The 15,281-nt window shown below is 41.9% G+C and overlaps 1 protein-coding gene across 2 annotated transcripts in view; it reads left to right on the plus strand.

The window, feature by feature from the left end:
- The first annotated feature begins 13,970 nt into the window (after positions 1–13,970).
- Positions 13,971–15,281, plus strand: part of CXXC4 (CXXC finger protein 4) — an 83,540-nt gene continuing 82,229 nt past the window's right edge. The window contains exons 1-2 of one of the 2 annotated variants that reach the window (XM_075200925.1): positions 13,971–14,058; positions 14,589–14,722. The gene's annotated coding sequence lies outside the window, so the exon portion shown is untranslated. The other variant, XM_075200930.1, reaches the window with a different exon arrangement.

Consider the following 15,281-nt stretch of genomic DNA (forward strand, 5'->3'; position numbering starts at 1 on the left):
TACTTCACCTGTTCTGCTCCCTGGGATGGGGCCTAATCTGCAAGTTCCAGTTGCCACCTGTCCTGTGGTGCCAGCTCCAGTTGCCGCCTGTCCTGTGGTGCCAGCTCCGGTTGCCGCCTGTCCTGTGGTGCCAGCTCTGGTTGCCGTCTGTCTTGTGGTGCCTGCCCCTAAAGGCCGCTCCAGAGGGGGTGCTGCCCCTACAGCCTGCTTCAGAGGGGTCGTTGCCCTTATAGTCTGCTCCAGAGGGGCACTGCCTTTAGAGCCTGCTCTAGAGGGGGCTCTGCCCTTACAGTCCGCTCCAGAGACATTTCTAGTCCTTGCGGTTCAGCCCGAGTTGCCAGTCCATGCGGTTCAGCCTGAGTTGCCACTCTATGCGGTTCAGCCCGAGTTGCCACTCTATGCGGTTCAGCCCGAGTTGCCACTCTATGCGGTTCAGCCCGAGTTGCCACTCTATGCGGTTCAGCCCAAGTTACCACTTCGTGCTGTCTGCTCTGAGGCTTCTCACAGTGCTGTCTGCTCTGAGACTTCTCACAGTGCTGTCTGCTCTGAGGCTTTTTACAGCGCTGTCTGCTCTGAGGCTTCTCACAGCACTGTCTGCTCTGAGGCTTCTCACAGCGCTATCTACTCTGAGGCTTCTCACAGCGCTGTCTGCTCTGAGGCTTCTCACAGCACTGTCTGCTCTGAGGCTTCTCATAGTGCTATCAAGTCTGAGTGGTGTGCTCAGTCTGGGCTATCCGTCATGTGTGCCCAGCTTCCTGTTCCAGTCGGGGACTCCTGATCTGGCGTCCCAGTCGGGGACTCTCCAGAAACTACTGCCCAAGTTGAGGACTCCCCAGAGATTGCTAGTGAGCCAGAATGCCCAGATGCCTCTTCCAAGTCATCAGATCCTTCTCCAGTCTTTGACGGAGACATCAAACAGTTTATTTCAGTACTTCAAATTTCCATGAAACAGTTTCAAGACTCTCCAGAGTACTTTGCCAACCAATTTAGCCAAGTGGGTTCTGTCTTGCCAGTCTCGGCTTTGTCTTGTACCTTCTCTGAGTTGTTGACTTTCCTGCAGTGAGTAGAATGGACTCAAGTGTCTCTTTCTGCTACCTTTAGAGATGTGGTACTGGTCATCAACACTTGGTACGGGCCTTCCCAATGGTTTGTTAAACAACCTGAGCGTAACAAATTGCGGATCATAACATATTCCCCAGGTTCAACATCATGATAGTTTGTTTCTGGCATACCAGGTGACAGCATTTTGAATTTCTGTTGCTGTTGTTTTAGCTGTTTGCTCATTTTTATGAGATATTGCACAGTCACTTCATTATTGCACTTTAGATCCATAAAATATCTCAAAGGGGGACAGATTAAGAGAAGGTCTGGGAGTGGTTCTGATGCTATAGAGGACTAGTGGCAAAGCTTCTGGCCATGCCAATCCATTTTTAGCCATTATCGTACTCAGTTTGTTCTTAATGGTACCGTTTACCCTTTCCACCTTACCACTGGCTTGTGGTCAGTAAGGAGTATGAAGTCTGCATTCAATTCCCATAAGTTTACATGTTCTTAAAGATACACATACCTTCTTAAGCCAGATGAGTCAGACCATGTGCTGCCTCAGCCAGGCCTGGGTAATATGCTCTAGGAGCCACGGGCCTACCTTGTCCATGTCTCCAGAGTCCAGAGAGGACTCTTGACCACGTCCCTTCGCCTTTCATACCGCATTTTCCTGTAGGAAACACAAATCTTACATTTCAATTAATTTCTGTGTGTTTGTTGTCTGGAAACCCATCATTTTGTCAGTTGATAAATTTACAGATAACCCTGCTGCCCACTTGGCAGCTTCATCTGCCATGCTATTGCCCACCGATACTGGGTCTTCTTCGTATGTGTGGGCTTTGCATTTGATGACAGCTACTGCCTTAGGCAACTGTATCGATGTCAAGAGTCCTTTTATGTGATGTGAATGTGCTACTGGTGTGCCTGCCGCTGTCATAAAGTTTCTAAGACGCCATAGGGCCCCGAAATCATGCACTAACCCAAAAGCATACCTAGAGTCAGTGTATATATTAGCTTATTTACCCTCTGCCAACTCCCACGCTCTCCTTATTGCCACAAGTTTGGCCACTTGGGCTGAGTAAGGTGGGCCAAGGGGTTCAGCTTCTATAACATCATCATCATCTACAACAGCGTAACTGGTACAAAGTTCTCCTGTGTCTTTCTGTCTATGACAACTCCCATCCGTGTAAAATCTAAATTTTCTAAGGGTGTGTCACATATGTCAGGTCTCGCAGTAAAAGTCTGGTTCAGATATTCCATACAATCATGTGTGTCATTATACCTGCAAAATTCACTTTCAGCCAGAGTCTATTCTCCTTCCACCCTTTGTGCATCTCGAGGCACATATGGTAGGTATGTAGCTGGATTTAAAGTATTGCACCGTTTGATGGTGATGTTTGCAGGTGCCTTCAGAGCTAGTTCCCACTTTGTGCCGGTGCCTTAGTTCAGACTCTCTTTAAGGTTAAAGAATGTCTGATCTGTCTCCTCTGTGTGTGTAACACGCTCAGGCTTTGAGGATGAGACTAATTCCTGTAATGGCCATGCCAGAATACAATATCCTGGATTCATGAATCCAATATCCACACATCCCCAAGAAGGTACAGATCTGCTGTTGATTCTGCGACAGGGTCATGTTTTGTATTGCTTGTATTCTGTCCTTTGTCAAATGTCTTAGCCCCTGGGTGAGACAGTGTCCCAAGTATTTAACCTTGGTTTGACATGGCTGTAATTTATCCTTTGCAACCTTGTGTCCTGTTTGAGAGAGATGGAGCAACAACAGTTTAGTATCATGCACAGATGACATAAACGAATCAGAACACAGCAATAAATCGTCTACATATTGAATAAGAACAGACCCATTGCTTGATTGGAAGGATTGCAAACAGTCATGTAAGGCCTCGGCGAAAATACTAGGACTGTCAATGAACCCCTGGGGAAACCTTGTCCATGTATATTGCACCCCCTGTAGGAGAATGCAAAAAGATATTGACAGTCAGGATGAATAGGGACAGAGAAGGCCGAACAAAGATCAATACAGTGAAATGACTAACAGATGGTGGAATCTGCATAAGGATGGACAGCTGGATTGGGCACTACGGGGAATTGGCTCTCAACTACTTTGCTAACTCCCCTTAGGTCTTGGACTAATCTGTAGCCCCTCCACGCATTCTTCTTCACTGGGAAAATTGGACTATTGCCTGTGCTGAATGTACGAATCAGGATCCCTTGTTGCAGCAGCCTTTCAATTACAGGATACACCCCTAATTCCACCTCTGGTTTTAATGGGTACTGTGGGATTTTTGAAGCTCGCCTTCCACTTTTCAGATTAACCATTACAGGAGCTACATTTACCATCAATCCAGTGTCCCGTCCATCTTTGGTCCATAGGGTACCCGGTATTTGTGGTAACATTTCCTCTACCTGAGATGGACTTTTTTTTCTAGAATGGCAGAGTGCAGCATTAACCTTTGTGGGGTGTTTAATATGTCCTGTACCTCTTGTGCAACCTTCCTTGGTATGTCTAGAAATACACCATCAGGGGTACAATAAATGACACATCCCATTTTACACAGTAAATCCCTGCCCAGTAGGTTAGTAGGAGCCGCTGCAGCCAAGAGAAAGGAATGTTTGGTATGCAAGGGCCCGATAGTAACCTCTGCAGGTTTAGTCAAAGGGTAATGTAGCACTCTCCCCGTTACTCCCATAGCTGGAAGTTTTGTTGGTAACCTGTAAACTTAAAGAAGTTATCACTGACCTGGCCGCCCCTGTATCTACAAGAAAAGTTTGTGCTACACCAGATACATCAACTGTCACTGTAGGTTCTTCCCTACGATTCTCAGTTAACCTAACTGGTTGTAGAATACAGGTATGACTTGACCTCTAGTGTTGGCTGACATTCTCCCGCAAAAGCATTTGCTGCTATGATGTGTGCGGGCAACTGTTGGGAATTTTCTGAAACTTGTGTGTGCCTTCTTTGTGGGTATCCATGTGATTCCCCCCTAGGTGACCCCGATCTTCTCTCTCTACAGTACTTCATTTTGTTTCCCTCTTTATGGCAGTTAAAGCACTTCACTGACGTATGTCATTTTCGTTCGTTGAGTTTGTGGTTGTGGTCCTTCTAATCCCTGGATTATTACCATCATTAGTCTATCACTTTGCGCCTCTTTTCTCCTACCTATGTTTTTGTCATGCTCCACAGTAGATTCTCTAAGTGCATCTACCGTGATTCCCCTCCAGTTAGGTAAAGAGGTTTGTACCCTGGTCTTCAGATTTTCCTTGAGACCATCTATTAGTACTGTAACAGTAACTTCCCTGCAATGCATATCATCCTTTATGTCTGATATCCCTGTGTAATGGGTCATTGCTGACAGAGCTCTGGCAAAATAATCTGACGCATTTTCACTATCCTTCTATTTGATAGTAAAAATTTTGCTCAGATTCACTACGAATGGAAAGTATATGGCCAACTGTGAGATTATACAGTTAATATTTTAGTGATTATCATCATCTGCTATGGACTTATCATCCCCCAATATACAATCCTTAATAAACTTTTGTATATCAATATTGGAAGGAAGACAGGCCCTCAACACCACTCGTCAATCTTTATTAGTTGGCTCATGTGCATTACCTAAATCTTTAACAAATTTCTGACACTTGGCCAAATCTTTCCTAGAATCAGGGAAATCAGACATAATTGAATGTAGTTCAGATCTAGTCCATGAACAATGCATTGCTACATGTTTTATGGGAACTATCCCATCTTTGTCCACTTTCCCATTGGGAACTGCTATTGTGCAGATAGGATGTAAACCTACCAAATCGCTACCTTCAGGATTAATTGCTGGAATCACTATCTCAGTACAATGAATGTTCCCCCGCCTATTGATTTCTCCACTACTCTCACCAATTTCAGCCGCTGCCCCTGCTGGTGGGAACGCTCCCTTTGCTTGTCTGCATGGAACTTCTTGCACGTTAATAGCGTGGGCTTGGCTGAAATAACAGTGGGTTCAACATCTTCTTCAGAAACATTACCTTTAAAATTACTTAATACAGGATATAAATTACTTGTTCCATTTTTAGCATTTTTAGAATCAGTTGTACTTTCCCCTCCATCCGCATATGGTGGCGGGGGCGCGCTTGCACTCCCTTCTCCTCACTTCACAACGCTTCCTTCCGGTATGCACGCACTACCCTGCCACGTGTTCCCTTCCTGTTGCCACAGTTTTAAACAGTCATTGATTTTAATTATCTTTTTTAATGATTTAATCAAACATATTTTATCTCTAACAGTATTTAATACCTTTGTATCAAAACTACCAACCTTGGGAAAGGGTTTCACACACTCATTGGTCATCTTAACCCACCTATCAAAGTACGCTGTTCCGTACGCACCATATTTCACATGAGTAACGTACCTTGCCAAATCTATCGAACCTTCCTTAACCAGTATCTCATCGATCATCTCTAGCGTTTGCTTAGCACCCATGTGGAAACAGACTTTTCCAACGCTTCGCAGCACAGACCTCCCGATAAAGCTTTTTATTCTCCGTTGACGAATTACACAAGCTGCGTCAACTCACTTCTTCAACATTCACCATTCACCACTTCATTCACCATTCAACAATATACGCCATTGTCAGCGTACCCAGCACGGTCCTTAACACAGTCCCTTCCTACTGAACAGACGGAAATATTAACACTTTACAGCATAAAACAATATCCCGCCTTTTCAGAGAGGTTCCTGTTGAGTACTATACCACTGGTAGCACTAAATATTTACTAATACCAGCCTTGCCAGTGTATCTCCTCTGACAACTCCTAAGTCACAATCACAGTTGCATCTACAACACGTGCGGTCCAATCGCACCGCTTACAGATACTAGCTATCAATAAACTTGTCACTCACCGGACTGTGAGTGCTTCTTCCCATATATTTAGGAACCGTGGCCGTTCTCCATCCTGAGGGTCTGCGCATGCGCAGCCCTTTCAAACCCTTCAGTACCTGTTCCTTTAACTTAATTGGCAGATCAGGCAACACTCCCTATATTAAGCACCTGTGGTCAATACCACGTTGCCTGATCTTGGAGTCTCATTCCCATGAGCCTCTGAAGGTGTTTCCTCGTGTATTCAGCGCTGCTGATTCCTGTGGTTTCCAAACCACTTCTACCCCTGTGGTTTCCAGACCACTTCTACTCCTGTGGTTTCCTAACCACTTCAACCCTCCTGTGTATCATCGTGACTGTTAGCTGATTCCTATCCGCTGCCTCCGTGCACTACAGTCTTCAAGCCACTTCAACTTTGCTATGTATCCTCGTGACTGTTAGCTGATTCCTATCCGCTGCCTCCGTGCACTACAGTCTTCAATCTACTTCAACTCACCTGTGTGCCATCATGACTGTTAGCTGATTCCTATCCGCTGCCTCCGTGCACTACAGTCTTCAATCTACTTCAACTCGCCTGTGTTTCATCGTGACTGTTTGGCTGATTCCTATCCGCTGCCTCCGTGCGCTTCAGTCTTCAGCTCATCTCATCTCTCCCGTGTTTCCTCGAGACTGCTACAACTGATTCCTATCCGCTACTCTCCGTGCTCAACAGTTCCAGCTCAGCTCTGCTCTCCCGTGTTTCATCGTTGCTGCACCTGCTGGTTGCCATCCGCTACCTCCGTGTATCTGCAGAGTCCTGCTGCTGCTACTTCTCAGTTCTACTCGTCCTATAACAGCTGACCCGCTCTCCGTGCTTCTCCGTGTTCCCGCTGGTCTCTACTCGCCAGTCTGCATCGGATCTGCGCCTCACTGTTTTCATCTCATCTAGATCATCGCTACTCTTCAGGGTCCTCCAGGAGTCCAGTTCTACATACTACTGCTTCCTGAGTATTTGTTCCCCTGCTGGTCTACCTACCTGTGCACTGCACCTACTTGATTACCGCTTCGCCCCTCCAGGGACTTCGCATCCTGCCGGCCTCCAGCCGTTCAGGTATCTCTGCACTCCTGTCTGACAGCCTGCTTCTGAACCACGGTATGCATACTTCTCATTGACTGTGCTGGTGTATTGCATATCTTGCTGGACTGAGTTTGTTCTCCTCTGGAGTTTACTATCCGCTGAGACTATTGCCATCATTGACTGTGTTATCTTGTGCCGGATTACCTCAAGTGACTTTCTATTATTGCAGTGCTGTTCAGTCATTAATATATTGTGCATGTTATTGTGGATCAAGTTTAACGTGCCCGTGTATCCCCTGTATTGCAGTCTCTCCCCGTGCTCCTCCTTTACATATATATTCAGTGGTACAACTTGCTAGTGGCAGACCACTGATCCCTGTTTCCTGTGTCACCTGTTCCAGTATCCTCTCACATAGCAGTGGTACAACTTGCTAACGCAGACCACTGACTCCCCGGATACCTCCACGTGGATTCCATTCCTTCACTCAGACAGTGGTACAACTTGCTATCCGCAGACCGCTGACTCTCATCACCTCCTCGTTTCTGTTGGACATTCCTCCTCACTATAGCAGTGGTACAACTTGCTACCGCAGACCACTGACTACCTTCACGTGTCCTTTGTCCATACAGTTCCTCGTGTATTTCTACATCCATATTACCAGTGCTGCTAGTCATAGACTTTCCTGAGCATCTCCATCATCTGCTATTTCCTGTTCCGTGATCACCCTGCTACCAGAGTACCATATTACCATCTATACTGCTCTGGTAAGCCTATCACCTGGTGATCCCTGGGTAAAGACTCCTAGTGCCCGTGACAAAACTTTACAATTACTATTGTGATTGCCATGAAAACCCCTTGTTTTTGTCACACTATATAACGCGTATACTTTCCTTGGTTGTCTTTATATCCTGTTCCGTCAAACAGCAATCGACATTCCTTCAGGTTATCTTTATATCCTGTCTATTTCAACAGTAACCTGGGGCCTCAACTTTACAATCGCACAATTCACATACACCTTTATCTTCTGCGCAGAAAAATACTTTCTCAAATGTTTGTAATAAGTTATCAGAGGTTTTAATAACTGATTACATTATAAAATACAACAGGACTATCTATCAAAACAACTGATTAAACACGTGGCAACAATACAGGGACATTTATGCATACGCTACGCAAAATAAATCACATTAAATCGCACAATGATAATAAAAAGAAAGTTATTTTCTTTCTTGTCCCTATATTCGAACCATTATTATTATTATTATCTTATTATTCTAAAATAATAATCAGGCCTCGAACACATTGTGTTCTTACCTGATTATGACGCTTTTTCCACCCTTTGTTGAGGAACCGAAATCCGTAGGCTTTGCAAATCTTCCGGTAGGGTGATCTCACCGCTTTGAGCCCCCAAATTGTTATGTTCGTCTAGTCGCTATCAATGAAAATTGTTCGCTGCGATTTGTGTGCTTCCAATGTACAAAGAGATTTAATAGCAAGATGCAACAAATAACAATTCAATATAATAAGCACAGCCGATACAGCATACAGTCATTCAATCCTGAAGTCTGTGGTCAAGTAGACTGTATAGTGGTCCCAGAGCCTGGTTTTTGAACAAACTGTACATTCTCACTCTGGGTTTTCTGCCTGTCCAGATAAATGTTGAAAGAGAGTGTTAAAGGTTTTTAAGGATACTGACTGGGATATGTATTGGAAGCGTCAACTATAATTATAAAATTCTGGGGAGAGCATTTATATTGATGGCAGCAATGTGTCATGAACCAGGAGATAACATTTTGCTAAATCAGCCATTATGGAATCAATTAGTCTAGAGAAATTGGCAGCATACAGATGACTGCGAGATTTTGCTAGGTATACTCCTAGATATTTAATTTTTTCACTTTGACATCGAAAGTTGCAATTAAGTTTTAATGAGTGTAATGTATCTGGGGCCATATTCAAATCCAAGATCTCAGAGATTTGTCTACATTAATTTTAATTAGTAAGGACACTGTATGTATGTATTTCTTTAAATGTGTTGGAAAGAGTAGTTTGAGGTTTGGTTATAGTCAGGAGGACATCATCAGCATATAAAACTACCTTATGAAGCACTATAACTAGTGCAAATATTAAGTAAGACAGGGGGCAGTTCTGTCTAGGCCATTTCTAATCTGGAAAGGGGTTGAGGTAAAGCCATTGGTGAGAATGGGTGCAGACAGGTTATGATAAAGTGCAGCCACTCTACAGAAAGCACCTCTGATTAGCTATCACTTTTCAAATAATTTGGGGTGCTGGTATTGCCATGTTTCTACACATATGTACTTTATAGGATAAAGAAAATCCAAGAGTATGGTTGGGTACACACAACAGAAAAGTTCTCCAGATGTGATATCATTAACAATTTTACCAACAAATGAAAAGTCACAACTAGCATGCCAATTTATGTGTACACTATACACGTTTTACCTAGATCTGTGCTCTTCATCCTGCGTAACCATTGGCTGAAAATATTGTGACTCTGTAAACTCTTTGGAGATCTGCCTACATTACTGGTTGTGAGTGCATACACACTTCAGAATTTGCCTAAGAATATTCCATCACTTTTAGAGGTCTTTAATCCGTTTATAAAATCAAACGATACAATGTGCTTTGCAACGATAAAACATGATCGTTGGAATGTACACTAATGCTATATCAGACCCAATGGTCGCTTATTGTGTGATTGGCACAATAATCGGGTGAAAAACTTGTAGTGTGTACCCAGCCGAATTTTTTTAACACACACATAATTTTGACAAAAAAGTGCGATATTTTCCAGTGCCCTGCGCAGGGATGGCGAGGTCCAGTTGACTTATCCTTTCTTTAAATGATCAAGTCTCCAGTGGTTTATTTCACAGTATCTATATTAGGACAGTTCTACTTTCATCAAATCAGTTTGTGATTTTTACTTTCTACTGTCATCAAATCAAACTAGCTTGTGGAGATTATGCCAGTAACCCTCCAAGTTCAGTCATAATCATCCCGGCCAGCACTGCAGGTGTTCTTGTTGAGACGTCGACAACCAAGAAAACTGGTGGTTCAGACAACGCTGTGTCAGTTTATTACACCTAAGCCTCAGCTCCGTAAATCAGAAACAAATTCAATGCTATTAGCATTTTAACTGCTCCCAGCTACCAATGCAAGTTTAGGAACCATTACAGCGTAGGCAGTGGTGAAAAAACACCATTTTGAATGCTTATAGCAATTATTGAATAATCCTCAATGAGATTACTTTCTAAATGTATTTCTCAAATTGAATCAAAACCGCTAACAAATTTAAACTTGAACAAATTCAATTTCAAATTATGTAGAATTGTTTCCCTCATGTATGTCTTTCCATGTGCTCTAGATGACGGTGAACAACTGAGATTGCATAACTGTGACATTACTGTGCCTTTTTTTTTTATTTTGCTTTGTGTTAGGCCTTGTTCTAAGTTCTAGCATAAATTTTTATTTTATTGTAAGGGGGTGGTCATTATCCCTTATTATAAACAAATTTAAATTAGAAACTAAGAAATTGCATTGTATGAGGCGATATTCATATGAGCAATAAAAGATGTGTTTTAAATTCACTGAGTTACACATCCTATTACATAAACCTTACATAATGGGTCATGTGATACAAGTGAAATCACTATTCTCCAAATATAAGTTACATTTCAAAACAGCGACATCACTATTCTACAATATAAATGAGTGCATCACTGCACACCAAATATGATATATTTATATTTATGCCACTTGTGCATTATGTATGGGATAAGGAACCCTCTACTGTGAAATGTAAGGATCTTAGGTGGTCACACTATTTATCTAAAAAAAAATGAAATTTGACCGTGTTACTCGTGAGCGTAAAACCGTCCGCGGACAATTACCGTTATTACGGAAATTTTAACACAGATTTCTGCACACGGCTATCAGATCTACAAGCAAAAATCAGCATTGAAATTACAGCACTAACGGTAATAATGCGCACTATTACCATAGTAACGGTAATAGTGCGCAAGCTGCCACGAGCAATGCGGTCAATTGAATTCCACCAATTCATCATTTATATAGCGCCACTAATTCCGCAGCGCTGTACAGAGAACTCACTCACATCAGTCCCTGCCCCATTGGGGCTTACAGACTAAATTCCCTAACACACACACACACTAGGATCAATTTTATTTTTTCTTTCAAGGGAAAATACCTTGAGAAAGTCCTCGGCCGAAACGCGTTGGTTCACACCGACAATTCACCTATTGGACAATCATGACAACCGGAAGTGTCGGGTGCGTTCCATACTGGAACGCAGACGCCTTCCTGATACAAGCTCGTACCACGAGGATTACCTTGTTATCATCATGCTGGGTAACCGGCCACCTTTTCCTTATACATCAAACCGCAAGTAAACAAAGAAATCTGCCAGCAATGCATTATTCTTAATGTGTTATATGCATACATTGATCTGAATACCTATACCACTATAGCGAAGACCCCAAGAACTATCTTATTGGCTCCATCTATGGGACCTGTATGCCTTGATACGTATATATCGAGTGTCATTGATTTTGGTACTTTTGGATCCTAACAGCACTCATACCATTGATGTACATCTATCTGCACTCTATGAACATCATTCAATGAGACATATGTGACTGTTTACTTACCATTTGCCTATCAATAGTGAGACCCAAAAAGGTGTATATAATCAAGATTGTGCTGATTCTCAAGTTAGTACCGAATCACATTTTTGTGTATGGGAATCATTGTTTACAATATTGTGTTTAAATATAAATTTTTAAATATTTATATATCAATGTATGTTATGTATGTATGAATTTTATCAGTATAAATTGAACATGTTTTAACTAGTAATAGATGTTAATTTATTAATTAGACAGATCCAAGAGCTCACAGCCCAATACAAACCATAAGGTACAGGAGTTTCATCATATTTATTAATCTATTTTAATTTATTTACTCTTAGAATAATACCTAAGTCAATGAGTGCTTAACTTCTAGTATGCCATTTATTTTATGGCAATAGTTATACACTCACATGTTTAACTATATATATTTATGATTTACTCAGCAAAATCTAATTCAAATCATTTAAAATATATAAAGTTCAGTGTTGTTTACAAACATTACCATACTCTGGTCTATAATTAGTAAAGTCATAACAAAAAAAACAGTAAAACATTTTTTCCCTCTAGAATTATACAAATTAATGTCATGGGTTAAATTTGTATTGCAGGCGTTATGTAACTTCCTTCCTAATCACTTCCAGACCAAGTCTCAAGAGTTCATTATTATTCTAGGACATAGCATTTAGGAATTCCGGAACAGTTGTAAATTTCAGCTGAACATCATGGAATAGCCCTTTGTTTGGTTATGCTGGCTTCATTCACAGCAGGTGCTGCTTGTGGCAGGTTTTATACCTTGTCAAAATCCATACACCATGGCTATACAGTGCAGAGGCTGCGCAGCCAGCATGCCCTGTCACCTGTGTTTTCATCCTCATTAAATAAAATAGACTTTTCGGTTTATTTTTAGAAGTCACCTCAATTTATTTTAACCTTTTCTTAACTAGAGGATATCTTTGGTAGCTGCTTAATTGGAACAATATATGTGATAAGGCTAATAAAACTATTAAAAATAGCATGACTTTTATTTTTATAAGCATTTTGTTGCGCAATTAATGTCTAATGAAACTTAGCAGAATAACCATACTAATAGCTGCCAGCAAAAAACTGGGCATTCATTGTTAAGGGAAAAGGGGAGATGTTTTAGAGAGAAAATCTGCCATGTGTCCTCAAATTGGAATGTGCATTAGCTGACCCATCCTCGCCACGGTCATATTATTGCGATTATGTTTCCTGGGTGACTAATTTTCAGCTCCAGGTCAAAGCACTGAGTGTATGTCTGTCTCTGGATAAACTGATCCAATCCTGTATAAAGCCTAGATTCTCAACCTGTGGTACATGTACCCCAAGGAGTACCTCAAAAATATTTAGTCTGTTAAATAGAACTCAAAATAACATTCATTAGTGAATTAATAATAAAACTAATAAGATAATAAATAATGCTTGAAATAAATGTACTCAGATCAGGAGTACTTGAATAACTTCACACACATTTGGGGGGGGGGGGGTGACATGTAGTACAAACAAATAAGACTTTAGGGGGTGATTGGTAAACATTTACAATCATAAGAGTGTTTAAAAATCATGGTCTACCAAAAACAGTGGCAATAAATGAAGCATATTGACAATTACACGGTGTGCATATAATGCATCTGTCCAAGATTATAATTATTGTAGCGTGGTTAGTGCAATATACCTGTATGTATGTATGTATGTATGTATGATATATATATATATATATATATATATATATATATATATATATATATATATAATAGAAATGTATCTCTTTAATAATTATAACCTTATAAGAATCTAATGTTTTGTTCCTAAAAATAATGACACCATTCCCCAGTGACTTACTGACTCATTAGAGGGTTCAATCGTTCATTCATGCATGTATACATTTCATGTTACACTTAATACGTTTAGCCTTTCGCACCTCGGTCGCAACATAAATAGATATTCAATTCTCTCAAGGAAATACAACGTCTTCGCACCTCGGATATATATATATAAAAAAAAAAAAAAAGAAGTCGAATTAAATTTGACGTCACCGAAAGACTAATAAGGATGATGTTAAAAAAAAAGAGCGTGAAGTTTATTTCTCCCCCTTGTAACTGAGCAGACAGCATCACACGCCCGTGTGTGTGCCCTAATAACGACCCCGAGACAATAATAATAATGCCAGCCGTGTCCCTGCGGAGGGCTGCAGGGGGGAGCAGGAGACGTGGCTGCTGCTGCTGCTCTGAAGCTGAGCAGAGGATTTGCTCTGGGAAAGGAAAGCAGAGCTGGGTGGAGGGAGGGGGTGTGATGGAAGGAGGAGGAGGGAGAGGGGACTACACAGAGAGCAGTGCCCGCGTGTGTGCCTCTGATTCCCGGTGTAATTTGCAGCCAATCATCAGTAGGTGTCCACATCCCTGCATCCTCCTCACCTCGGCGCCAATAACTCTCCACCTCTCTCCTGCCTCCCTCCTCCTTCCCTTTTCTCTCGCACTTCCCCATCCCCCTCTTGCTTCCTCCCCCCCCCCCTCCTCTCACAGCCCCCCCATGCCTCTCAGCCACACGCAGAGAAAGAGAGAGAGACTGACTGACTCCCAGGCTGCCTCCCTCCCTCCCTCACACACACATCGACTGGAAACTGACTGGAGAGCAGCGCACAGGGAGAGCCAGCTATAGACACACACACACACATAGGGGAGAACAGGGACCACCGAGAGACCAGCAGCACAATACACTCCCTCTCCCTCCTCCTCCCCCCCAGTTCTTATTCTCCTTCTACCTCCTGTTCAGCCAACATATAAACATACCTGTCTGTCCCCAAATACAAATATTGGTTGCTCGTCCTTATATTTCATTTGGTTGTTTTTTTTTTTTTGTTTCTGTTTTTTGTTTTTTTTTGTAGATTTTTAATTTTCAATTATTTTTTTCAAGTATTAAAGTGGATATCCTGGAGCTGTCAGTGCACCTGGAGTTGGTGCTCTATTCTTCCTGTGCAAGGTGATATGTGTGGGTAATTAAATGCAGACACCAGCGTGCAGGATCCCTGACATATTCTCCATACAGTGGTAAGTACAGAGATTTTGTTGTTCCTGTCTTGCACCTTCTCACCCTTTACCCTCCCCTTTGAATGTTTATGTGCCTTTGCCCTTTAGTAGCGTGGGGATGATTTGCTGTACTGTGACTAATGGTAAGTGCTGCTGGATTCATTTATTAATTAATCTGCGTCTGCCCCTCCCCCTGGATGTTAAATATGACCTTTGATCTCCAGTAGCCAGAGCAGACATGCCATATTGAACCATCCCTTGGCACTGTGGGTTAGTAGTGTAATAACTATACACCAAATAATTAAAGATATTATGAATCAACTATTTAATGCTGCATTTTTGTCTTCCTCTACTTGATTTTCTTTTTCCACCTTACCTGGTACATCCCAACCTCTACTCAAACACCTCTTCATTTTTGTACAGTATCGCCTACTTTTCTTCACTTCACAAACTAAAACATAAATGTGGTGTTTGTGTGGTAAATGATTGCACAGGGAATGATGTGATGTGTTCTGCTTGCTGGCAGGAACAGAAATGTGTAGTTGTTTTCATCTTTCACACATGATTTGGCATAACTAGT

Source organism: Mixophyes fleayi, chromosome 1 (genome assembly GCF_038048845.1).
Source record: "Mixophyes fleayi isolate aMixFle1 chromosome 1, aMixFle1.hap1, whole genome shotgun sequence".
In the NCBI taxonomy this organism is placed as follows: Eukaryota; Metazoa; Chordata; class Amphibia; order Anura; family Limnodynastidae; genus Mixophyes; species Mixophyes fleayi.